Source organism: Heptranchias perlo, chromosome 35 (assembly GCF_035084215.1).
Source record: "Heptranchias perlo isolate sHepPer1 chromosome 35, sHepPer1.hap1, whole genome shotgun sequence".
Lineage (NCBI taxonomy): Eukaryota > Metazoa > Chordata > Chondrichthyes > Hexanchiformes > Hexanchidae > Heptranchias > Heptranchias perlo.
Window position 1 is genome coordinate 7982419 of NC_090359.1, and position 24995 is coordinate 8007413.

Below are 24995 nucleotides of genomic sequence, written 5' to 3' on the forward strand. Positions count from 1 at the left end.
TCCTGACAACTTGAAACTTTACTCAAGGGCGCAGCTTCAAGCACAACTTTCTTGAGCTCTACTCACACACAACATCGCTCTTTACTTTCCGACACACTCGCTTTAAAATCTGGCTTATCCGCACACAGCTTCCTGCGCCACGAAAATTTGAAACACCTTTCGCTCTTGGCCTTCAATCGCTCCTTTTTCGCCACAGGCGCTCTTTACATTTATCCTCTACTCGATTCAATCCCATGTTTAAACAGAACTATTAAGATCAAGGCGGAATACTTCCGATCTTCCTGGGCCGCCCCAACTTGCCAAATGTGCACCTCTCAACCGCCACTCGCAGCTCTGTAGCGCTGCCCGTCGGTCACGCAACTCAACTGCTGAAAGAAAAAATCCAAAAAGCATCAAAACAAAATCCAGTTCTTCAGTTACCATCACCTGGATCACAAGATTCGACAAGTAAAATTCGTGAACAATCGGGCGGCTGTCTTTCCAGAGGCCAGCCCTGCTTTCATCGTGTTTGTCTGTCGAGCGGTCACGCAGATCGAAATGTGTCGACTGGTTTCAAGGCGCAAATGAACATTGGTGCGAATCGGACATCTGCCCAATAGAAACAGTGGTCACAGCAGAACAAATTTAAACGCGTGAGATCATGAAAGTGAATGCTGGAGTCGGCAATGCCGCAGGATAGTTTCCATGAAGTGGAAGGAAGAAAGGAAAGGCGGCATATTGGCTGTGGAAGGAAGAAAAAGTTGGGAAAACAGGCCAGTTTGAACTGTGGAGCATCAAGTACAGGCATGTGAGAGTGCTGGATTTGAAGGAATGGTTCGGTTTTTGCCAGCAACAAAAAATATTTCTTTTTTGTGCAAAAGATTGATTTCTTGCTGCATTCTATTAGTGTATGTGGTAGAGAACAAAAGAGGTAATCGAAACTATACTGTAGCTCGTATTCAAACCGAACAAACTGCGACCTCAACGCAGAGCATGGACGAGGATACGATCAAGGCGAAGCGCATCAGGTGGGGCAGTCATGCCCGAACAACAGCAATGTCGCGCCCGGTGCTGCTTGGAAAAGAAGGATGTTTGGTGATGAGGAAAAAATAGCAAGCACTTTACACGTTGGCAGCGGTGGGATTCGAACCCACGCCCCCGAAGAGACTGGAGCCTTAACCCAGCGCCTTAGACCGCTCGGCCACGCTACCACGTGTCAAAGCTCTGCCTTCAGAATCTGATATCTGGTGATTGAAATGTGGTTTTCTTGCATTTTGACCTTTGAGTCGAGGATTTTCCATTGAACGAATCAAATAAATGGACTTTCTGAGCAATATTCATGCGACGAGGTGGCCGAGTGTTTGAGGTGATGGATTCCTAATCCATTGTGCTCTGCACGCATGGTTTTGTATCTCATTCGCGCCATTATTGCATTTACCGTTTGATGCGTCGCTTCCTTCCTGAAATTCAACCAGATGTATTGGGCCTCGCTCCAATCCGAAGCCACGGTGGATGAATTTTGCATTGCTCGCTGATCTCTGCTCAAATCAGCAAGGAAAAATTGGTGCACGGAGGTGTTGCGAGTGTAAGATGTGAATAACGTGAAGGATCAAGAAAGTGCACAATTACGCCCCGGTAAAGCGAGTATCTGTCCACAGATAATACCTGACCTGCTGAGTGTTGCCAGCAGTTTCTGGATTTATTTTTGAGCTTTCACTATAGCCGTTTTCCTGACAACTTGAAACTTTACTCAAGGGCGCAGCTTCAAGCACAACTTTCTTGAGCTCTACTCACACACAACATCGCTCTTTACTTTCCGACACACTCGCTTTAAAATCTGGCTTATCCGCACACAGCTTCCTGCGCCACGAAAATTTGAAACACCTTTCGCTCTTGGCCTGCAATCGCTCCTTTTTCGCCACAGGCGCTCTTTACATTTATCGTCTACTCGATTCAATCCCCTGTTTAAACAGAACTATTAAGATCAAGGCGGAATACTTCCGATCTTCCTGGGCCGCCCCAACTTGCCAAATGTGCACCTCTCAACCGCCACTCGCAGCTCTGTAGCGCTGCCCGTCGGTCACGCAACTCAACTGCTGAAAGAAAAAATCCAAAAAGCATCAAAACAAAATCCAGTTCTTCAGTTACCATCACCTGGATCACAAGATTCGACAAGTAAAATTCGTGAACAATCGGGCGGCTGTCTTTCCAGAGGCCAGCCCTGCTTTCATCGTGTTTGTCTGTCGAGCGGTCACGCAGATCGAAATGTGTCGACTGGTTTCAAGGCGCAAATGAACATTGGTGCGAATCGGACATCTGCCCAATAGAAACAGTGGTCACAGCAGAACAAATTTAAACGCGTGAGATCATGAAAGTGAATGCTGGAGTCGGCAATGCCGCAGGATAGTTTCCATGAAGTGGAAGGAAGAAAGGAAAGGCGGCATATTGGCTGTGGAAGGAAGAAAAAGTTGGGAAAACAGGCCAGTTTGAACTGTGGAGCATCAAGTACAGGCATGTGAGAGTGCTGGATTTGAAGGAATGGTTCGGTTTTTGCCAGCAACAAAAAATATTTCTTTTTTGTGCAAAAGATTGATTTCTTGCTGCATTCTATTAGTGTATGTGATAGAGAACAAAAGAGGTAATCGAAACTATACTGTAGCTCGTATTCAAACCGAACAAACTGCGACCTCAACGCAGAGCATGGACGAGGATACGATCAAGGCGAAGCGCATCAGGTGGGGCAGTCATGCCCGAACAACAGCAATGTCGCGCCCGGTGCTGCTTGGAAAAGAAGGATGTTTGGTGATGAGGAAAAAATAGCAAGCACTTTACACGTTGGCAGCGGTGGAATTCGAACCCTCGCCCCCGAAGAGACTGGAGCCTTAATCCAGCGCCTTAGACCGCTCGGCCACGCTACCACGTGTCAAAGCTCTGCCTTCAGAATCTGATATCTGGTGATTGAAATGTGGTTTTCTTGCATTTTGACCTTTGAGTCGAGGATTTTCCATTGAACGAATCAAATAAATGGACTTTCTGAGCAATATTCATGCGACGAGGTGGCCGAGTGTTTGAGGTGATGGATTCCTAATCCATTGTGCTCTGCACGCATGGTTTTGTATCTCATTCGCGCCATTATTGCATTTACCGTTTGATGCGTCGCTTCCTTCCTGAAATTCAACCAGATGTCTTGGGCCTCGCTCCAATCCGAAGCCACGGTGGATGAATTTTGCATTGCTCGCTGATCTCTGCTCAAATCAGCAAGGAAAAATTGGTGCACGGAGGTGTTGCGAGTGTAAGATGTGAATAACGTGAAGGATCAAGAAAGTGCACAATTACGCCCCGGTAAAGCGAGTATCTGTCCACAGATAATACCTGACCTGCTGAGTGTTGCCAGCAGTTTCTGGATTTATTTTTGAGCTTTCACTATAGCCGTTTTCCTGACAACTTGAAACTTTACTCAAGGGCGCAGCTTCAAGCACAACTTTCTTGAGCTCTACTCACACACAACATCGCTCTTTACTTTCCGACACACTCGCTTTAAAATCTGGCTTATCCGCACACAGCTTCCTGCGCCACGAAAATTTGAAACACCTTTCGCTCTTGGCCTGCAATCGCTCCTTTTTCGCCACAGGCGCTCTTTACATTTATCGTCTACTCGATTCAATCCCCTGTTTAAACAGAACTATTAAGATCAAGGCGGAATACTTCCGATCTTCCTGGGCCGCCCCAACTTGCCAAATGTGCACCTCTCAACCGCCACTCGCAGCTCTGTAGCGCTGCCCGTCGGTCACGCAACTCAACTGCTGAAAGAAAAAATCCAAAAAGCATCAAAACAAAATCCAGTTCTTCAGTTACCATCACCTGGATCACAAGATTCGACAAGTAAAATTCGTGAACAATCGGGCGGCTGTCTTTCCAGAGGCCAGCCCTGCTTTCATCGTGTTTGTCTGTCGAGCGGTCACGCAGATCGAAATGTGTCGACTGGTTTCAAGGCGCAAATGAACATTGGTGCGAATCGGACATCTGCCCAATAGAAACAGTGGTCACAGCAGAACAAATTTAAACGCGTGAGATCATGAAAGTGAATGCTGGAGTCGGCAATGCCGCAGGATAGTTTCCATGAAGTGGAAGGAAGAAAGGAAAGGCGGCATATTGGCTGTGGAAGGAAGAAAAAGTTGGGAAAACAGGCCAGTTTGAACTGTGGAGCATCAAGTACAGGCATGTGAGAGTGCTGGATTTGAAGGAATGGTTCGGTTTTTGCCAGCAACAAAAAATATTTCTTTTTTGTGCAAAAGATTGATTTCTTGCTGCATTCTATTAGTGTATGTGATAGAGAACAAAAGAGGTAATCGAAACTATACTGTAGCTCGTATTCAAACCGAACAAACTGCGACCTCAACGCAGAGCATGGACGAGGATACGATCAAGGCGAAGCGCATCAGGTGGGGCAGTCATGCCCGAACAACAGCAATGTCGCGCCCGGTGCTGCTTGGAAAAGAAGGATGTTTGGTGATGAGGAAAAAATAGCAAGCACTTTACACGTTGGCAGCGGTGGGATTCGAACCCACGCCCCCGAAGAGACTGGAGCCTTAATCCAGCGCCTTAGACCGCTCGGCCACGCTACCACGTGTCAAAGCTCTGCCTTCAGAATCTGATATCTGGTGATTGAAATGTGGTTTTCTTGCATTTTGACCTTTGAGTCGAGGATTTTCCATTGAACGAATCAAATAAATGGACTTTCTGAGCAATATTCATGCGACGAGGTGGCCGAGTGTTTGAGGTGATGGATTTCTAATCCATTGTGCTCTGCACGCATGGTTTTGTATCTCATTCGCGCCATTATTGCATTTACCGTTTGATGCGTCGCTTCCTTCCTGAAATTCAACCAGATGTCTTGGGCCTCGCTCCAATCCGAAGCCACGGTGGATGAATTTTGCATTGCTCGCTGATCTCTGCTCAAATCAGCAAGGAAAAATTGGTGCACGGAGGTGTTGCGAGTGTAAGATGTGAATAACGTGAAGGATCAAGAAAGTGCACAATTACGCCCCGGTAAAGCGAGTATCTGTCCACAGATAATACCTGACCTGCTGAGTGTTGCCAGCAGTTTCTGGATTTATTTTTGAGCTTTCACTATAGCCGTTTTCCTGACAACTTGAAACTTTACTCAAGGGCGCAGCTTCAAGCACAACTTTCTTGAGCTCTACTCACACACAACATCGCTCTTTACTTTCCGACACACTCGCTTTAAAATCTGGCTTATCCGCACACAGCTTCCTGCGCCACGAAAATTTGAAACACCTTTCGCTCTTGGCCTGCAATCGCTCCTTTTTCGCCACAGGCGCTCTTTACATTTATCGTCTACTCGATTCAATCCCCTGTTTAAACAGAACTATTAAGATCAAGGCGGAATACTTCCGATCTTCCTGGGCCGCCCCAACTTGCCAAATGTGCACCTCTCAACCGCCACTCGCAGCTCTGTAGCGCTGCCCGTCGGTCACGCAACTCAACTGCTGAAAGAAAAAATCCAAAAAGCATCAAAACAAAATCCAGTTCTTCAGTTACCATCACCTGGATCACAAGATTCGACAAGTAAAATTCGTGAACAATCGGGCGGCTGTCTTTCCAGAGGCCAGCCCTGCTTTCATCGTGTTTGTCTGTCGAGCGGTCACGCAGATCGAAATGTGTCGACTGGTTTCAAGGCGCAAATGAACATTGGTGCGAATCGGACATCTGCCCAATAGAAACAGTGGTCACAGCAGAACAAATTTAAACGCGTGAGATCATGAAAGTGAATGCTGGAGTCGGCAATGCCGCAGGATAGTTTCCATGAAGTGGAAGGAAGAAAGGAAAGGCGGCATATTGGCTGTGGAAGGAAGAAAAAGTTGGGAAAACAGGCCAGTTTGAACTGTGGAGCATCAAGTACAGGCATGTGAGAGTGTTGGATTTGAAGGAATGGTTCGGTTTTTGCCAGCAACAAAAAATATTTATTTTTTGTGCAAAAGATTGATTTCTTGCAGCATTCTGTTAGTGTATGTGGTAGAGAACAAAAGAGGTAATCGAAACTATACTGTAGCTCGTATTCAAACCGAACAAACTGCGACCTCAACGCAGAGCATGGACGAGGATACGATCAAGGCGAAGCGCATCAGGTGGGGCAGTCATGCCCGAACAACAGCAATGTCGCGCCCGGTGCTGCTTGGAAAAGAAGGATGTTTGGTGATGAGGAAAAAATAGCAAGCACTTTACACGTTGGCAGCGGTGGGATTCGAACCCTCGCCCCCGAAGAGACTGGAGCCTTAATCCAGCGCCTTAGACCGCTCGGCCACGCTACCACGTGTCAAAGCTCTGCCTTCAGAATCTGATATCTGGTGATTGAAATGTGGTTTTCTTGCATTTTGACCTTTGAGTCGAGGATTTTCCATTGAACGAATCAAATAAATGGACTTTCTGAGCAATATTCATGCGACGAGGTGGCCGAGTGTTTGAGGTGATGGATTCCTAATCCATTGTGCTCTGCATGCATGGTTTTGTATCTCATTCGCGCCATTATTGCATTTACCGTTTGATGCGTCGCTTCCTTCCTGAAATTCAACCAGATGTCTTGGGCCTCGCTCCAATCCGAAGCCACGGTGGATGAATTTTGCATTGCTCGCTGATCTCTGCTCAAATCAGCAAGGAAAAATTGGTGCACGGAGGTGTTGCGAGTGTAAGATGTGAATAACGTGAAGGATCAAGAAAGTGCACAATTACGCCCCGGTAAAGCGAGTATCTGTCCACAGATAATACCTGACCTGCTGAGTGTTGCCAGCAGTTTCTGGATTTATTTTTGAGCTTTCACTATAGCCGTTTTCCTGACAACTTGAAACTTTACTCAAGGGCGCAGCTTCAAGCACAACTTTCTTGAGCTCTACTCACACACAACATCGCTCTTTACTTTCCGACACACTCGCTTTAAAATCTGGCTTATCCGCACACAGCTTCCTGCGCCACGAAAATTTGAAACACCTTTCGCTCTTGGCCTTCAATCGCTCCTTTTTCGCCACAGGCGCTCTTTACATTTATCCTCTACTCGATTCAATCCCATGTTTAAACAGAACTATTAAGATCAAGGCGGAATACTTCCGATCTTCCTGGGCCGCCCCAACTTGCCAAATGTGCACCTCTCAACCGCCACTCGCAGCTCTGTAGCGCTGCCCGTCGGTCACGCAACTCAACTGCTGAAAGAAAAAATCCAAAAAGCATCAAAACAAAATCCAGTTCTTCAGTTACCATCACCTGGATCACAAGATTCGACAAGTAAAATTCGTGAACAATCGGGCGGCTGTCTTTCCAGAGGCCAGCCCTGCTTTCATCGTGTTTGTCTGTCGAGCGGTCACGCAGATCGAAATGTGTCGACTGGTTTCAAGGCGCAAATGAACATTGGTGCGAATCGGACATCTGCCCAATAGAAACAGTGGTCACAGCAGAACAAATTTAAACGCGTGAGATCATGAAAGTGAATGCTGGAGTCGGCAATGCCGCAGGATAGTTTCCATGAAGTGGAAGGAAGAAAGGAAAGGCGGCATATTGGCTGTGGAAGGAAGAAAAAGTTGGGAAAACAGGCCAGTTTGAACTGTGGAGCATCAAGTACAGGCATGTGAGAGTGCTGGATTTGAAGGAATGGTTCGGTTTTTGCCAGCAACAAAAAATATTTCTTTTTTGTGCAAAAGATTGATTTCTTGCTGCATTCTATTAGTGTATGTGGTAGAGAACAAAAGAGGTAATCGAAACTATACTGTAGCTCGTATTCAAACCGAACAAACTGCGACCTCAACGCAGAGCATGGACGAGGATACGATCAAGGCGAAGCGCATCAGGTGGGGCAGTCATGCCCGAACAACAGCAATGTCGCGCCCGGTGCTGCTTGGAAAAGAAGGATGTTTGGTGATGAGGAAAAAATAGCAAGCACTTTACACGTTGGCAGCGGTGGGATTCGAACCCACGCCCCCGAAGAGACTGGAGCCTTAACCCAGCGCCTTAGACCGCTCGGCCACGCTACCACGTGTCAAAGCTCTGCCTTCAGAATCTGATATCTGGTGATTGAAATGTGGTTTTCTTGCATTTTGACCTTTGAGTCGAGGATTTTCCATTGAACGAATCAAATAAATGGACTTTCTGAGCAATATTCATGCGACGAGGTGGCCGAGTGTTTGAGGTGATGGATTCCTAATCCATTGTGCTCTGCACGCATGGTTTTGTATCTCATTCGCGCCATTATTGCATTTACCGTTTGATGCGTCGCTTCCTTCCTGAAATTCAACCAGATGTATTGGGCCTCGCTCCAATCCGAAGCCACGGTGGATGAATTTTGCATTGCTCGCTGATCTCTGCTCAAATCAGCAAGGAAAAATTGGTGCACGGAGGTGTTGCGAGTGTAAGATGTGAATAACGTGAAGGATCAAGAAAGTGCACAATTACGCCCCGGTAAAGCGAGTATCTGTCCACAGATAATACCTGACCTGCTGAGTGTTGCCAGCAGTTTCTGGATTTATTTTTGAGCTTTCACTATAGCCGTTTTCCTGACAACTTGAAACTTTACTCAAGGGCGCAGCTTCAAGCACAACTTTCTTGAGCTCTACTCACACACAACATCGCTCTTTACTTTCCGACACACTCGCTTTAAAATCTGGCTTATCCGCACACAGCTTCCTGCGCCACGAAAATTTGAAACACCTTTCGCTCTTGGCCTGCAATCGCTCCTTTTTCGCCACAGGCGCTCTTTACATTTATCGTCTACTCGATTCAATCCCCTGTTTAAACAGAACTATTAAGATCAAGGCGGAATACTTCCGATCTTCCTGGGCCGCCCCAACTTGCCAAATGTGCACCTCTCAACCGCCACTCGCAGCTCTGTAGCGCTGCCCGTCGGTCACGCAACTCAACTGCTGAAAGAAAAAATCCAAAAAGCATCAAAACAAAATCCAGTTCTTCAGTTACCATCACCTGGATCACAAGATTCGACAAGTAAAATTCGTGAACAATCGGGCGGCTGTCTTTCCAGAGGCCAGCCCTGCTTTCATCGTGTTTGTCTGTCGAGCGGTCACGCAGATCGAAATGTGTCGACTGGTTTCAAGGCGCAAATGAACATTGGTGCGAATCGGACATCTGCCCAATAGAAACAGTGGTCACAGCAGAACAAATTTAAACGCGTGAGATCATGAAAGTGAATGCTGGAGTCGGCAATGCCGCAGGATAGTTTCCATGAAGTGGAAGGAAGAAAGGAAAGGCGGCATATTGGCTGTGGAAGGAAGAAAAAGTTGGGAAAACAGGCCAGTTTGAACTGTGGAGCATCAAGTACAGGCATGTGAGAGTGCTGGATTTGAAGGAATGGTTCGGTTTTTGCCAGCAACAAAAAATATTTCTTTTTTGTGCAAAAGATTGATTTCTTGCTGCATTCTATTAGTGTATGTGGTAGAGAACAAAAGAGGTAATCGAAACTATACTGTAGCTCGTATTCAAACCGAACAAACTGCGACCTCAACGCAGAGCATGGACGAGGATACGATCAAGGCGAAGCGCATCAGGTGGGGCAGTCATGCCCGAACAACAGCAATGTCGCGCCCGGTGCTGCTTGGAAAAGAAGGATGTTTGGTGATGAGGAAAAAATAGCAAGCACTTTACTCGTTGGCAGCGGTGGGATTCGAACCCACGCCCCCGAAGAGACTGGAGCCTTAATCCAGCGCCTTAGACCGCTCGGCCACGCTACCACGTGTCAAAGATCTGCCTTCAGAATCTGATATCTGGTGATTGAAATGTGGTTTTCTTGCATTTTGACCTTTGAGTCGAGGATTTTCCATTGAACGAATCAAATAAATGGACTTTCTGAGCAATATTCATGCGACGAGGTGGCCGAGTGTTTGAGGTGATGGATTCCTAATCCATTGTGCTCTGCACGCATGGTTTTGTATCTCATTCGCGCCATTATTGCATTTACCGTTTGATGCGTCGCTTCCTTCCTGAAATTCAACCAGATGTCTTGGGCCTCGCTTCAATCCGAAGCCACGGTGGATGAATTTTGCATTGCTCGCTGATCTCTGCTCAAATCAGCAAGGAAAAATTGGTGCACGGAGGTGTTGCGAGTGTAAGATGTGAATAACGTGAAGGATCAAGAAAGTGCACAATTACGCCCCGGTAAAGCGAGTATCTGTCCACAGATAATACCTGACCTGCTGAGTGTTGCCAGCAGTTTCTGGATTTATTTTTGAGCTTTCACTATAGCCGTTTTCCTGACAACTTGAAACTTTACTCAAGGGCGCAGCTTCAAGCACAACTTTCTTGAGCTCTACTCACACACAACATCGCTCTTTACTTTCCGACACACTCGCTTTAAAATCTGGCTTATCCGCACACAGCTTCCTGCGCCACGAAAATTTGAAACACCTTTCGCTCTTGGCCTGCAATCGCTCCTTTTTCGCCACAGGCGCTCTTTACATTTATCGTCTACTCGATTCAATCCCCTGTTTAAACAGAACTATTAAGATCAAGGCGGAATACTTCCGATCTTCCTGGGCCGCCCCAACTTGCCAAATGTGCACCTCTCAACCGCCACTCGCAGCTCTGTAGCGCTGCCCGTCGGTCACGCAACTCAACTGCTGAAAGAAAAAATCCAAAAAGCATCAAAACAAAATCCAGTTCTTCAGTTACCATCACCTGGATCACAAGATTCGACAAGTAAAATTCGTGAACAATCGGGCGGCTGTCTTTCCAGAGGCCAGCCCTGCTTTCATCGTGTTTGTCTGTCGAGCGGTCACGCAGATCGAAATGTGTCGACTGGTTTCAAGGCGCAAATGAACATTGGTGCGAATCGGACATCTGCCCAATAGAAACAGTGGTCACAGCAGAACAAATTTAAACGCGTGAGATCATGAAAGTGAATGCTGGAGTCGGCAATGCCGCAGGATAGTTTCCATGAAGTGGAAGGAAGAAAGGAAAGGCGGCATATTGGCTGTGGAAGGAAGAAAAAGTTGGGAAAACAGGCCAGTTTGAACTGTGGAGCATCAAGTACAGGCATGTGAGAGTGTTGGATTTGAAGGAATGGTTCGGTTTTTGCCAGCAACAAAAAATATTTATTTTTTGTGCAAAATATTGATTTCTTGCAGCATTCTGTTAGTGTATGTGGTAGAGAACAAAAGAGGTAATCGAAACTATACTGTAGCTCGTATTCAAACCGAACAAACTGCGACCTCAACGCAGAGCATGGACGAGGATACGATCAAGGCGAAGCGCATCAGGTGGGGCAGTCATGCCCGAACAACAGCAATGTCGCGCCCGGTGCTGCTTGGAAAAGAAGGATGTTTGGTGATGAGGAAAAAATAGCAAGCACTTTACACGTTGGCAGCGGTGGGATTCGAACCCTCGCCCCCGAAGAGACTGGAGCCTTAATCCAGCGCCTTAGACCGCTCGGCCACGCTACCACGTGTCAAAGCTCTGCCTTCAGAATCTGATATCTGGTGATTGAAATGTGGTTTTCTTGCATTTTGACCTTTGAGTCGAGGATTTTCCATTGAACGAATCAAATAAATGGACTTTCTGAGCAATATTCATGCGACGAGGTGGCCGAGTGTTTGAGGTGATGGATTCCTAATCCATTGTGCTCTGCACGCATGGTTTTGTATCTCATTCGCGCCATTATTGCATTTACCGTTTGATGCGTCGCTTCCTTCCTGAAATTCAACCAGATGTCTTGGGCCTCGCTCCAATCCGAAGCCACGGTGGATGAATTTTGCATTGCTCGCTGATCTCTGCTCAAATCAGCAAGGAAAAATTGGTGCACGGAGGTGTTGCGAGTGTAAGATGTGAATAACGTGAAGGATCAAGAAAGTGCACAATTACGCCCCGGTAAAGCGAGTATCTGTCCACAGATAATACCTGACCTGCTGAGTGTTGCCAGCAGTTTCTGGATTTATTTTTGAGCTTTCACTATAGCCGTTTTCCTGACAACTTGAAACTTTACTCAAGGGCGCAGCTTCAAGCACAACTTTCTTGAGCTCTACTCACACACAACATCGCTCTTTACTTTCCGACACACTCGCTTTAAAATCTGGCTTATCCGCACACAGCTTCCTGCGCCACGAAAATTTGAAACACCTTTCGCTCTTGGCCTGCAATCGCTCCTTTTTCGCCACAGGCGCTCTTTACATTTATCCTCTACTCGATTCAATCCCATGTTTAAACAGAACTATTAAGATCAAGGCGGAATACTTCCGATCTTCCTGGGCCGCCCCAACTTGCCAAATGTGCACCTCTCAACCGCCACTCGCAGCTCTGTAGCGCTGCCCGTCGGTCACGCAACTCAACTGCTGAAAGAAAAAATCCAAAAAGCATCAAAACAAAATCCAGTTCTTCAGTTACCATCACCTGGATCACAAGATTCGACAAGTAAAATTCGTGAACAATCGGGCGGCTGTCTTTCCAGAGGCCAGCCCTGCTTTCATCGTGTTTGTCTGTCGAGCGGTCACGCAGATCGAAATGTGTCGACTGGTTTCAAGGCGCAAATGAACATTGGTGCGAATCGGACATCTGCCCAATAGAAACAGTGGTCACAGCAGAACAAATTTAAACGCGTGAGATCATGAAAGTGAATGCTGGAGTCGGCAATGCCGCAGGATAGTTTCCATGAAGTGGAAGGAAGAAAGGAAAGGCGGCATATTGGCTGTGGAAGGAAGAAAAAGTTGGGAAAACAGGCCAGTTTGAACTGTGGAGCATCAAGTACAGGCATGTGAGAGTGCTGGATTTGAAGGAATGGTTCGGTTTTTGCCAGCAACAAAAAATATTTCTTTTTTGTGCAAAAGATTGATTTCTTGCTGCATTCTATTAGTGTATGTGGTAGAGAACAAAAGAGGTAATCGAAACTATACTGTAGCTCGTATTCAAACCGAACAAACTGCGACCTCAACGCAGAGCATGGACGAGGATACGATCAAGGCGAAGCGCATCAGGTGGGGCAGTCATGCCCGAACAACAGCAATGTCGCGCCCGGTGCTGCTTGGAAAAGAAGGATGTTTGGTGATGAGGAAAAAATAGCAAGCACTTTACACGTTGGCAGCGGTGGGATTCGAACCCACGACCCCGAAGAGACTGGAGCCTTAACCCAGCGCCTTAGACCGCTCGGCCACGCTACCACGTGTCAAAGCTCTGCCTTCAGAATCTGATATCTGGTGATTGAAATGTGGTTTTCTTGCATTTTGACCTTTGAGTCGAGGATTTTCCATTGAACGAATCAAATAAATGGACTTTCTGAGCAATATTCATGCGACGAGGTGGCCGAGTGTTTGAGGTGATGGATTCCTAATCCATTGTGCTCTGCACGCATGGTTTTGTATCTCATTCGCGCCATTATTGCATTTACCGTTTGATGCGTCGCTTCCTTCCTGAAATTCAACCAGATGTCTTGGGCCTCGCTCCAATCCGAAGCCACGGTGGATGAATTTTGCATTGCTCGCTGATCTCTGCTCAAATCAGCAAGGAAAAATTGGTGCACGGAGGTGTTGCGAGTGTAAGATGTGAATAACGTGAAGGATCAAGAAAGTGCACAATTACGCCCCGGTAAAGCGAGTATCTGTCCACAGATAATACCTGACCTGCTGAGTGTTGCCAGCAGTTTCTGGATTTATTTTTGAGCTTTCACTATAGCCCTTTTCCTGACAACTTGAAACTTTACTCAAGGGCGCAGCTTCAAGCACAACTTTCTTGAGCTCTACTCACACACAACATCGCTCTTTACTTTCCGACACACTCGCTTTAAAATCTGGCTTATCCGCACACAGCTTCCTGCGCCACGAAAATTTGAAACACCTTTCGCTCTTGGCCTGCAATCGCTCCTTTTTCGCCACAGGCGCTCTTTACATTTATCCTCTACTCGATTCAATCCCATGTTTAAACAGAACTATTAAGATCAAGGCGGAACACTTCCGATCTTCCTGGGCCGCCCCAACTTGCCAAATGTGCACCTCTCAACCGCCACTCGCAGCTCTGTAGCGCTGCCCGTCGGTCACGCAACTCAACTGCTGAAAGAAAAAATCCAAAAAGCATCAAAACAAAATCCAGTTCTTCAGTTACCATCACCTGGATCACAAGATTCGACAAGTAAAATTCGTGAACAATCGGGAGGCTGTCTTTCCAGAGGCCAGCCCTGCTTTGATCGTGTTTGTCTGTCGAGCGGTCACGCAGATCGAAATGTGTCGACTGGTTTCAAGGCGCAAATGAACATTGGTGCGAATCGGACATCTGCCCAATAGAAACAGTGGTCACAGCAGAACAAATTTAAACGCGTGAGATCATGAAAGTGAATGCTGGAGTCGGCAATGCCGCAGGATAGTTTCCATGAAGTGGAAGGAAGAAAGGAAAGGCGGCATATTAGCTGTGGAAGGAAGAAAAAGTTGGGAAAACAGGCCAGTTTGAACTGTGGAGCATCAAGTACAGGCATGTGAGAGTGTTGGATTTGAAGGAATGGTTCGGTTTTTGCCAGCAACAAAAAATATTTATTTTTTGTGCAAAAGATTGATTTCTTGCAGCATTCTGTTAGTGTATGTGGTAGAGAACAAAAGAGGTAATCGAAACTATACTGTAGCTCGTATTCAAACCGAACAAACTGCGACCTCAACGCAGAGCATGGACGAGGATACGATCAAGGCGAAGCGCATCAGGTGGGGCAGTCATGCCCGAACAACAGCAATGTCGCGCCCGGTGCTGCTTGGAAAAGAAGGATGTTTGGTGATGAGGAAAAAATAGCAAGCACTTTACACGTTGGCAGCGGTGGGATTCGAACACTCGCCCCCGAAGCGACTGGAGCCTTAATCCAGCGCCTTAGACCGCTCGGCCACGCTACCACGTGTCAAAGCTCTGCCTTCAGAATCTGATATCTGGTGATTGAAATGTGGTTTTCTTGCATTTTGACCTTTGAGTCGAGGATTTTCCATTGAACGAATCAAATAAATGGACTTTCTGAGCAATATTCATGCGACGAGGTGGCCGAGTGTTTGAGGTGATGGATTCCTAATCCATTGTGCTCTGCACGCATGGTTTTGTATCTCATTCGCGCCATTATTGCATTTACCGTTTGATGCGTCGCTTCCTTCCTGAAATTCAACCAGATGTCTTGGGCCTCGCTCCAATCCGAAGCCACGGTGGATGAATTTTGCATTGCTCGCTGATCTCTGCTCAAATCAGCAAGGAAAAATTGGTGCACGGAGGTGTTGCGAGTGTAAGATGTGAATAACGTGAAGGATCAAGAAAGTGCACAATTACGCCCCGGTAAAGCGAGTATCTGTCCACAGATAATACCTGACCTGCTGAGTGTTGCCAGCAGTTTCTGGATTTATTTTTGAGCTTTCACTATAGCCGTTTTCCTGACAACTTGAAACTTTACTCAAGGGCGCAGCTTCAAGCACAACTTTCTTGAGCTCTACTCACACACAACATCGCTCTTTACTTTCCGACACACTCGCTTTAAAATCTGGCTTATCCGCACACAGCTTCCTGCGCCACGAAAATTTGAAACACCTTTCGCTCTTGGCCTGCAATCGCTCCTTTTTCGCCACAGGCGCTCTTTACATTTATCCTCTACTCGATTCAATCCCATGTTTAAACAGAACTATTAAGATCAAGGCGGAATACTTCCGATCTTCCTGGGCCGCCCCAACTTGCCAAATGTGCACCTCTCAACCGCCACTCGCAGCTCTGTAGCGCTGCCCGTCGGTCACGCAACTCAACTGCTGAAAGAAAAAATCCAAAAAGCATCAAAACAAAATCCAGTTCTTCAGTTACCATCACCTGGATCACAAGATTCGACAAGTAAAATTCGTGAACAATCGGGCGGCTGTCTTTCCAGAGGCCAGCCCTGCTTTCATCGTGTTTGTCTGTCGAGCGGTCACGCAGATCGAAATGTGTCGACTGGTTTCAAGGCGCAAATGAACATTGGTGCGAATCGGACATCTGCCCAATAGAAACAGTGGTCACAGCAGAACAAATTTAAACGCGTGAGATCATGAAAGTGAATGCTGGAGTCGGCAATGCCGCAGGATAGTTTCCATGAAGTGGAAGGAAGAAAGGAAAGGCGGCATATTGGCTGTGGAAGGAAGAAAAAGTTGGGAAAACAGGCCAGTTTGAACTGTGGAGCATCAAGTACAGGCATGTGAGAGTGCTGGATTTGAAGGAATGGTTCGGTTTTTGCCAGCAACAAAAAATATTTCTTTTTTGTGCAAAAGATTGATTTCTTGCTGCATTCTATTAGTGTATGTGATAGAGAACAAAAGAGGTAATCGAAACTATACTGTAGCTCGTATTCAAACCGAACAAACTGCGACCTCAACGCAGAGCATGGACGAGGATACGATCAAGGCGAAGCGCATCAGGTGGGGCAGTCATGCCCGAACAACAGCAATGTCGCGCCCGGTGCTGCTTGGAAAAGAAGGATGTTTGGTGATGAGGAAAAAATAGCAAGCACTTTACACGTTGGCAGCGGTGGGATTCGAACCCTCGCCCCCGAAGAGACTGGAGCCTTAATCCAGCGCCTTAGACCGCTCGGCCACGCTACCACGTGTCAAAGCTCTGCCTTCAGAATCTGATATCTGGTGATTGAAATGTGGTTTTCTTGCATTTTGACCTTTGAGTCGAGGATTTTCCATTGAACGAATCAAATAAATGGACTTTCTGAGCAATATTCATGCGACGAGGTGGCCGAGTGTTTGAGGTGATGGATTCCTAATCCATTGTGCTCTGCACGCATGGTTTTGTATCTCATTCGCGCCATTATTGCATTTACCGTTTGATGCGTCGCTTCCTTCCTGAAATTCAACCAGATGTCTTGGGCCTCGCTCCAATCCGAAGCCACGGTGGATGAATTTTGCATTGCTCGCTGATCTCTGCTCAAATCAGCAAGGAAAAATTGGTGCACGGAGGTGTTGCGAGTGTAAGATGTGAATAACGTGAAGGATCAAGAAAGTGCACAATTACGCCCCGGTAAAGCGAGTATCTGTCCACAGATAATACCTGACCTGCTGAGTGTTGCCAGCAGTTTCTGGATTTATTTTTGAGCTTTCACTATAGCCGTTTTCCTGACAACTTGAAACTTTACTCAAGGGCGCAGCTTCAAGCACAACTTTCTTGAGCTCTACTCACACACAACATCGCTCTTTACTTTCCGACACACTCGCTTTAAAATCTGGCTTATCCGCACACAGCTTCCTGCGCCACGAAAATTTGAAACACCTTTCGCTCTTGGCCTGCAATCGCTCCTTTTTCGCCACAGGCGCTCTTTACATTTATCGTCTACTCGATTCAATCCCCTGTTTAAACAGAACTATTAAGATCAAGGCGGAATACTTCCGATCTTCCTGGGCCGCCCCAACTTGCCAAATGTGCACCTCTCAACCGCCACTCGCAGCTCTGTAGCGCTGCCCGTCGGTCACGCAACTCAACTGCTGAAAGAAAAAATCCAAAAAGCATCAAAACAAAATCCAGTTCTTCAGTTACCATCACCTGGATCACAAGATTCGACAAGTAAAATTCGTGAACAATCGGGCGGCTGTCTTTCCAGAGGCCAGCCCTGCTTTCATCGTGTTTGTCTGTCGAGCGGTCACGCAGATCGAAATGTGTCGACTGGTTTCAAGGCGCAAATGAACATTGGTGCGAATCGGACATCTGCCCAATAGAAACAGTGGTCACAGCAGAACAAATTTAAACGCGTGAGATCATGAAAGTGAATGCTGGAGTCGGCAATGCCGCAGGATAGTTTCCATGAAGTGGAAGGAAGAAAGGAAAGGCGGCATATTGGCTGTGGAAGGAAGAAAAAGTTGGGAAAACAGGCCAGTTTGAACTGTGGAGCATCAAGTACAGGCATGTGAGAGTGCTGGATTTGAAGGAATGGTTCGGTTTTTGCCAGCAACAAAAAATATTTCTTTTTTGTGCAAAAGATTGATTTCTTGCTGCATTCTATTAGTGTATGTGATAGAGAACAAAAGAGGTAATCGAAACTATACTGTAGCTCGTATTCAAACCGAACAAACTGCGACCTCAACGCAGAGCATGGACGAGGATACGATCAAGGCGAAGCGCATCAGGTGGGGCAGTCATGCCCGAACAACAGCAATGTCGCGCCCGGTGCTGCTTGGAAAAGAAGGATGTTTGGTGATGAGGAAAAAATAGCAAGCACTTTACACGTTGGCAGCGGTGGGATTCGAACCCACGCCCCCGAAGAGACTGGAGCCTTAATCCAGCGCCTTAGACCGCTCGGCCACGCTACCACGTGTCAAAGCTCTGCCTTCAGAATCTGATATCTGGTGATTGAAATGTGGTTTTCTTGCATTTTGACCTTTGAGTCGAGGATTTTCCATTGAACGAATCAAATAAATGGACTTTCTGAGCAATATTCATGCGACGAGGTGGCCGAGTGTTTGAGGTGATGGATTCCTAATCCATTGTGCTCTGCACGCATGGTTTTGTATCTCATTCGCGCCATTATTGCATTTACCGTTTGATGCGTCGCTTCCTTCCTGAAATTCAACCAGATGTCTTGGGCCTCGCTCCAATCCGAAGCCACGGTGGATGAATTTTGCATTGCTCGCTGATCTCTGCTCAAATCAGCAAGGAAAAATTGGTGCACGGAGGTGTTGCGAGTGTAAGATGTGAATAACGTGAAGGATCAAGAAAGTGCACAATTACGCCCCGGTAAAGCGAGTATCTGTCCACAGATAATACCTGACCTGCTGAGTGTTGCCAGCAGTTTCTGGATTTATTTTTGAGCTTTCACTATAGCCGTTTTCCTGACAACTTGAAACTTTACTCAAGGGCGCAGCTTCAAGCACAACTTTCTTGAGCTCTACTCACACACAACATCGCTCTTTACTTTCCGACACACTCGCTTTAAAATCTGGCTTATCCGCACACAGCTTCCTGCGCCACGAAAATTTGAAACACCTTTCGCTCTTGGCCTGCAATCGCTCCTTTTTCGCCACAGGCGCTCTTTACATTTATCCTCTACTCGATTCAATCCCATGTTTAAACAGAACTATTAAGATCAAGGCGGAATACTTCCGATCTTCCTGGGCCGCCCCAACTTGCCAAATGTGCACCTCTCAACCGCCACTCGCAGCTCTGTAGCGCTGCCCGTCGGTCACGCAACTCAACTGCTGAAAGAAAAAATCCAAAAAGCATCAAAACAAAATCCAGTTCTTCAGTTACCATCACCTGGATCACAAGATTCGACAAGTAAAATTCGTGAACAATCGGGCGGCTGTCTTTCCAGAGGCCAGCCCTGCTTTCATCGTGTTTGTCTGTCGAGCGGTCACGCAGATCGAAATGTGTCGACTGGTTTCAAGGCGCAAATGAACATTGGTGCGAATCGGACATCTGCCCAATAGAAACAGTGGTCACAGCAGAACAAATTTAAACGCGTGAGATCATGAAAGTGAATGCTGGAGTCGGCAATGCCGCAGGATAGTTTCCATGAAGTGGAAGGAAGAAAGGAAAGGCGGCATATTGGCTGTGGAAGGAAGAAAAAGTTGGGAAAACAGGCCAGTTTGAACTGTGGAGCATCAAGTACAGGCATGTGAGAGTGCTGGATTTGAAGGAATGGTTCGGTTTTTGCCAGCAACAAAAAATATTTCTTTTTTGTGCAAAAGATTGATTTCTTGCTGCATTCTATTAGTGTATGTGGTAGAGAACAAAAGAGGTAATCGAAACTATACTGTAGCTCGTATTCAAACCGAACAAACTGCGACCTCAACGCAGAGCATGGACGAGGATACGATCAAGGCGAAGCGCATCAGGTGGGGCAGTCATGCCCGAACAACAGCAATGTCGCGCCCGGTGCTGCTTGGAAAAGAAGGATGTTTGGTGATGAGGAAAAAATAGCAAGCACTTTACACGTTGGCAGCGGTGGGATTCGAACCCACGACCCCGAAGAGACTGGAGCCTTAACCCAGCGCCTTAGACCGCTCGGCCACGCTACCACGTGTCAAAGCTCTGCCTTCAGAATCTGATATCTGGTGATTGAAATGTGGTTTTCTTGCATTTTGACCTTTGAGTCGAGGATTTTCCATTGAACGAATCAAATAAATGGACTTTCTGAGCAATATTCATGCGACGAGGTGGCCGAGTGTTTGAGGTGATGGATTCCTAATCCATTGTGCTCTGCACGCATGGTTTTGTATCTCATTCGCGCCATTATTGCATTTACCGTTTGATGCGTCGCTTCCTTCCTGAAATTCAACCAGATGTCTTGGGCCTCGCTCCAATCCGAAGCCACGGTGGATGAATTTTGCATTGCTCGCTGATCTCTGCTCAAATCAGCAAGGAAAAATTGGTGCACGGAGGTGTTGCGAGTGTAAGATGTGAATAACGTGAAGGATCAAGAAAGTGCACAATTACGCCCCGGTAAAGCGAGTATCTGTCCACAGATAATACCTGACCTGCTGAGTGTTGCCAGCAGTTTCTGGATTTATTTTTGAGCTTTCACTATAGCCCTTTTCCTGACAACTTGAAACTTTACTCAAGGGCGCAGCTTCAAGCACAACTTTCTTGAGCTCTACTCACACACAACATCGCTCTTTACTTTCCGACACACTCGCTTTAAAATCTGGCTTATCCGCACACAGCTTCCTGCGCCACGAAAATTTGAAACACCTTTCGCTCTTGGCCTGCAATCGCTCCTTTTTCGCCACAGGCGCTCTTTACATTTATCCTCTACTCGATTCAATCCCATGTTTAAACAGAACTATTAAGATCAAGGCGGAACACTTCCGATCTTCCTGGGCCGCCCCAACTTGCCAAATGTGCACCTCTCAACCGCCACTCGCAGCTCTGTAGCGCTGCCCGTCGGTCACGCAACTCAACTGCTGAAAGAAAAAATCCAAAAAGCATCAAAACAAAATCCAGTTCTTCAGTTACCATCACCTGGATCACAAGATTCGACAAGTAAAATTCGTGAACAATCGGGAGGCTGTCTTTCCAGAGGCCAGCCCTGCTTTGATCGTGTTTGTCTGTCGAGCGGTCACGCAGATCGAAATGTGTCGACTGGTTTCAAGGCGCAAATGAACATTGGTGCGAATCGGACATCTGCCCAATAGAAACAGTGGTCACAGCAGAACAAATTTAAACGCGTGAGATCATGAAAGTGAATGCTGGAGTCGGCAATGCCGCAGGATAGTTTCCATGAAGTGGAAGGAAGAAAGGAAAGGCGGCATATTAGCTGTGGAAGGAAGAAAAAGTTGGGAAAACAGGCCAGTTTGAACTGTGGAGCATCAAGTACAGGCATGTGAGAGTGCTGGATTTGAAGGAATGGTTCGGTTTTTGCCAGCAACAAAAAATATTTCTTTTTTGTGCAAAAGATTGATTTCTTGCTGCATTCTATTAGTGTATGTGGTAGAGAACAAAAGAGGTAATCGAAACTATACTGTAGCTCGTATTCAAACCGAACAAACTGCGACCTCAACGCAGAGCATGGACGAGGATACGATCAAGGCGAAGCGCATCAGGTGGGGCAGTCATGCCCGAACAACAGCAATGTCGCGCCCGGTGCTGCTTGGAAAAGAAGGATGTTTGGTGATGAGGAAAAAATAGCAAGCACTTTACACGTTGGCAGCGGTGGAATTCGAACCCTCGCCCCCGAAGAGACTGGAGCCTTAATCCAGCGCCTTAGACCGCTCGGCCACGCTACCACGTGTCAAAGCTCTGCCTTCAGAATCTGATATCTGGTGATTGAAATGTGGTTTTCTTGCATTTTGACCTTTGAGTCGAGGATTTTCCATTGAACGAATCAAATAAATGGACTTTCTGAGCAATATTCATGCGACGAGGTGGCCGAGTGTTTGAGGTGATGGATTCCTAATCCATTGTGCTCTGCACGCATGGTTTTGTATCTCATTCGCGCCATTATTGCATTTACCGTTTGATGCGTCGCTTCCTTCCTGAAATTCAACCAGATGTCTTGGGCCTCGCTCCAATCCGAAGCCACGGTGGATGAATTTTGCATTGCTCGCTGATCTCTGCTCAAATCAGCAAGGAAAAATTGGTGCACGGAGGTGTTGCGAGTGTAAGATGTGAATAACGTGAAGGATCAAGAAAGTGCACAATTACGCCCCGGTAAAGCGAGTATCTGTCCACAGATAATACCTGACCTGCTGAGTGTTGCCAGCAGTTTCTGGATTTATTGTTGAGCTTTCACTATAGCCGTTTTCCTGACAACTTGAAACTTTACTCAAGGGCGCAGCTTCAAGCACAACTTTCTTGAGCTCTACTCACACACAACATCGCTCTTTACTTTCCGACACACTCGCTTTAAAATCTGGCTTATCCGCACACAGCTTCCTGCGCCACGAAAATTTGAAACACCTTTCGCTCTTGGCCTGCAATCGCTCCTTTTTCGCCACAGGCGCTCTTTACATTTATCCTCTACTCGATTCAATCCCATGTTTAAACAGAACTATTAAGATCAAGGCGGAATACTTCCGATCTTCCTGGGCCGCCCCAACTTGCCAAATGTGCACCTCTCAACCGCCACTCGCAGCTCTGTAGCGCTGCCCGTCGGTCACGCAACTCAACTGCTGAAAGAAAAAATCCAAAAAGCATCAAAACAAAATCCAGTTCTTCAGTTACCATCACCTGGATCACAAGATTCGACAAGTAAAATTCGTGAACAATCGGGCGGCTGTCTTTCCAGAGGCCAGCCCTGCTTTCATCGTGTTTGTCTGTCGAGCGGTCACGCAGATCGAAATGTGTCGACTGGTTTCAAGGCGCAAATGAACATTGGTGCGAATCGGACATCTGCCCAATAGAAACAGTGGTCACAGCAGAACAAATTTAAACGCGTGAGATCATGAAAGTGAATGCTGGAGTCGGCAATGCCGCAGGATAGTTTCCATGAAGTGGAAGGAAGAAAGGAAAGGCTGTGGAAGGTAGAAAAAGTTGGGAAAACAGGCCAGTTTGAACTGTGGAGCATCAAGTACAGGCATGTGAGAGTGCTGGATTTGAAGGAATGGTTCGGTTTTTGCCAGCAACAAAAAATATTTCTTTTTTGTGCAAAAGATTGATTTCTTGCTGCATTCTATTAGTGTATGTGGTAGAGAACAAAAGAGGTAATCGAAACTATACTGTAGCTCGTATTCAAACCGAACAAACTGCGACCTCAACGCAGAGCATGGACGAGGATACGATCAAGGCGAAGCGCATCAGGTGGGGCAGTCATGCCCGAACAACAGCAATGTCGCGCCCGGTGCTGCTTGGAAAAGAAGGATGTTTGGTGATGAGGAAAAAATAGCAAGCACTTTACACGCTGGCAGCGGTGGGATTCGAACCCTCGCCCCCGAAGAGACTGGAGCCTTAATCCAGCGCCTTAGACCGCTCGGCCACGCTACCACGTGTCAAAGCTCTGCCTTCAGAATCTGATATCTGGTGATTGAAATGTGGTTTTCTTGCATTTTGACCTTTGAGTCGAGGATTTTCCATTGAACGAATCAAATAAATGGACTTTCTGAGCAATATTCATGCGACGAGGTGGCCGAGTGTTTGAGGTGATGGATTCCTAATCCATTGTGCTCTGCACGCATGGTTTTGTATCTCATTCGCGCCATTATTGCATTTACCGTTTGATGCGTCGCTTCCTTCCTGAAATTCAACCAGATGTCTTGGGCCTCGCTCCAATCCGAAGCCACGGTGGATGAATTTTGCATTGCTCGCTGATCTCTGCTCAAATCAGCAAGGAAAAATTGGTGCACGGAGGTGTTGCGAGTGTAAGATGTGAATAACGTGAAGGATCAAGAAAGTGCACAATTACGCCCCGGTAAAGCGAGTATCTGTCCACAGATAATACCTGACCTGCTGAGTGTTGCCAGCAGTTTCTGGATTTATTTTTGAGCTTTCACTATAGCCGTTTTCCTGACAACTTGAAACTTTACTCAAGGGCGCAGCTTCAAGCACAACTTTCTTGAGCTCTACTCACACACAACATCGCTCTTTACTTTCCGACACACTCGCTTTAAAATCTGGCTTATCCGCACACAGCTTCCTGCGCCACGAAAATTTGAAACACCTTTCGCTCTTGGCCTGCAATCGCTCCTTTTTCGCCACAGGCGCTCTTTACATTTATCCTCTACTCGATTCAATCCCATGTTTAAACAGAACTATTAAGATCAAGGCGGAATACTTCCGATCTTCCTGGGCCGCCCCAACTTGCCAAATGTGCACCTCTCAACCGCCACTCGCAGCTCTGTAGCGCTGCCCGTCGGTCACGCAACTCAACTGCTGAAAGAAAAAATCCAAAAAGCATCAAAACAAAATCCAGTTCTTCAGTTACCATCACCTGGATCACAAGATTCGACAAGTAAAATTCGTGAACAATCGGGCGGCTGTCTTTCCAGAGGCCAGCCCTGCTTTGATCGTGTTTGTCTGTCGAGCGGTCACGCAGATCGAAATGTGTCGACTGGTTTCAAGGCGCAAATGAACATTGGTGCGAATCGGACATCTGCCCAATAGAAACAGTGGTCACAGCAGAACAAATTTAAACGCGTGAGATCATGAAAGTGAATGCTGGAGTCGGTAATGCCGCAGGATAGTTTCCATGAAGTGGAAGGAAGAAAGGAAAGGCGGCATATTGGCTGTGGAAGGAAGAAAAAGTTGGGAAAACAGGCCAGTTTGAACTGTGGAGCATCAAGTACAGGCATGTGAGAGTGTTGGATTTGAAGGAATGGTTCGGTTTTTGCCAGCAACAAAAAATATTTATTTTTTGTGCAAAAGATTGATTTCTTGCTGCATTCTATTAGTGTATGTGGTAGAGAACAAAAGAGGTAATCGAAACTATACTGTAGCTCGTATTCAAACCGAACAAACTGCGACCTCAACGCAGAGCATGGACGAGGATACGATCAAGGCGAAGCGCATCAGGTGGGGCAGTCATGCCCGAACAACAGCAATGTCGCGCCCGGTGCTGCTTGGAAAAGAAGGATGTTTGGTGATGAGGAAAAAATAGCAAGCACTTTACACGC

The 24995-nt window shown here is 46.7% G+C and overlaps 13 non-coding genes across 13 annotated transcripts; all 13 read right to left on the bottom strand.

Annotated features, from left to right (window-relative positions):
• Positions 1 to 1108: 1108 nt before the first annotated feature.
• Positions 1109 to 1190, bottom strand: trnal-aag (transfer RNA leucine (anticodon AAG)). The gene has a single exon. It is a non-coding gene; the product is annotated as a tRNA-Leu (tRNA).
• A 1625-nt stretch (positions 1191 to 2815) lies between these two features.
• Positions 2816 to 2897, bottom strand: trnal-aag (transfer RNA leucine (anticodon AAG)). Its single transcript has one exon. It is a non-coding gene; the product is annotated as a tRNA-Leu (tRNA).
• A 1625-nt stretch (positions 2898 to 4522) lies between these two features.
• On the bottom strand, positions 4523 to 4604 carry trnal-aag (transfer RNA leucine (anticodon AAG)). The gene has a single exon. It is a non-coding gene; the product is annotated as a tRNA-Leu (tRNA).
• A 1625-nt stretch (positions 4605 to 6229) lies between these two features.
• trnal-aag (transfer RNA leucine (anticodon AAG)) lies at positions 6230 to 6311 on the bottom strand. The gene has a single exon. It is a non-coding gene; the product is annotated as a tRNA-Leu (tRNA).
• A 1625-nt stretch (positions 6312 to 7936) lies between these two features.
• trnal-aag (transfer RNA leucine (anticodon AAG)) lies at positions 7937 to 8018 on the bottom strand. The gene has a single exon. It is a non-coding gene; the product is annotated as a tRNA-Leu (tRNA).
• Positions 8019 to 9643: 1625 nt separating this feature from the next.
• trnal-aag (transfer RNA leucine (anticodon AAG)) lies at positions 9644 to 9725 on the bottom strand. Its single transcript has one exon. It is a non-coding gene; the product is annotated as a tRNA-Leu (tRNA).
• Positions 9726 to 11350: 1625 nt separating this feature from the next.
• On the bottom strand, positions 11351 to 11432 carry trnal-aag (transfer RNA leucine (anticodon AAG)). Its single transcript has one exon. It is a non-coding gene; the product is annotated as a tRNA-Leu (tRNA).
• Positions 11433 to 13057: 1625 nt separating this feature from the next.
• trnal-aag (transfer RNA leucine (anticodon AAG)) lies at positions 13058 to 13139 on the bottom strand. The gene has a single exon. It is a non-coding gene; the product is annotated as a tRNA-Leu (tRNA).
• A 3332-nt stretch (positions 13140 to 16471) lies between these two features.
• Positions 16472 to 16553, bottom strand: trnal-aag (transfer RNA leucine (anticodon AAG)). The gene has a single exon. It is a non-coding gene; the product is annotated as a tRNA-Leu (tRNA).
• Positions 16554 to 18178: 1625 nt separating this feature from the next.
• trnal-aag (transfer RNA leucine (anticodon AAG)) lies at positions 18179 to 18260 on the bottom strand. The gene has a single exon. It is a non-coding gene; the product is annotated as a tRNA-Leu (tRNA).
• Positions 18261 to 19885: 1625 nt separating this feature from the next.
• trnal-aag (transfer RNA leucine (anticodon AAG)) lies at positions 19886 to 19967 on the bottom strand. Its single transcript has one exon. It is a non-coding gene; the product is annotated as a tRNA-Leu (tRNA).
• Positions 19968 to 21592: 1625 nt separating this feature from the next.
• Positions 21593 to 21674, bottom strand: trnal-aag (transfer RNA leucine (anticodon AAG)). Its single transcript has one exon. It is a non-coding gene; the product is annotated as a tRNA-Leu (tRNA).
• A 1614-nt stretch (positions 21675 to 23288) lies between these two features.
• On the bottom strand, positions 23289 to 23370 carry trnal-aag (transfer RNA leucine (anticodon AAG)). Its single transcript has one exon. It is a non-coding gene; the product is annotated as a tRNA-Leu (tRNA).
• Positions 23371 to 24995: the final 1625 nt, after the last annotated feature.